We start from the raw sequence: 985 nt of genomic DNA, 5'->3' as shown, positions 1-985 counted from the left end.
AAAATAAAAAGAGCAGAGTCCTGATGAAAGGACGCATATTATACAATTCGATGTACATGAAATGTCCAGAACGGGCAGATCCGTGAGACAGATGGGTGGTTGGCAGGCCCCAGAGGAGGGGGAAGGAGGAGAAATGGCTGGATGGGTCAAGGGGGTCACGTTGGAGGATGAAGATGCGGCAGCTCGAAGAGCCGTGGTTGCGCAACGTTGTGAATGTGCTGCCACCGATTTTCAGTTGGTAAAGGCTACTTGTATGTCGTGTGAATTTCACCTCAATAAATTAAACCAATGTATGTTGGCTCCTCAAGGGAAGTAAGTCCGAGGACAGCCAGAACCTGAAGGAGCACAAGCCGACAGCCGTGGTTCACGTCCCTCTTGCGAACAAGGTGGATGGTGAAGCGGCTCACCGGGAACCGAGCCCGGGTGCTCCCATTTCTTGCATCGACTTTCTTCTTGTTTTATGATTTGCCCAGTTGCTTTTATAGGTGCATTAAAGTCATGGAACCCAGCGATGCAGGATGAAGAAGCCAGACTAAAGCGTTCACTCATTCATGCATTTCCTCTGTCCTTGGATAGATGTTTATCGCACAGGACCGTGTTCCTGCCAAGCACCGTGGTCATTCCCTCTCCTCTGGTTTATAAAGAGCCCACTGCCTTCCCCGTCCCTCTGTTCACCTTCTGAAGGACAGTGGGTGATAGACAGAGCCAGCCTCGGGGAGAGCGAAGGGAGGAAGCCCAGAGATCCCCAGCCTGGGGAGTGAGCCTTCGTGTGGCTACTGGGTGATGGTCGTGGAGACCGGCATGCTGGGGTGTGTCAGGGCTGGGCCACTGGGACTCACCGGGATGCTGGTGGGAAATAGGCATAGTGGAAACACAGGGAGCAGCCTGGGGTCACCCCCAGAGTGAATTCTGGACCCTTTTTGGAGCGAGATGGGCAGTGGCTTAGGACACCATCCCCTCCTGTGGCCCCAGCATGTGAATGAGG

Source organism: Phoca vitulina, unplaced genomic scaffold, assembly GCF_004348235.1.
Source record: "Phoca vitulina isolate PV1807 unplaced genomic scaffold, GSC_HSeal_1.0 scaffold68, whole genome shotgun sequence".
Taxonomy (NCBI): Eukaryota; Metazoa; Chordata; class Mammalia; order Carnivora; family Phocidae; genus Phoca; species Phoca vitulina.
This window is presented reverse-complemented; position numbering follows the sequence as displayed.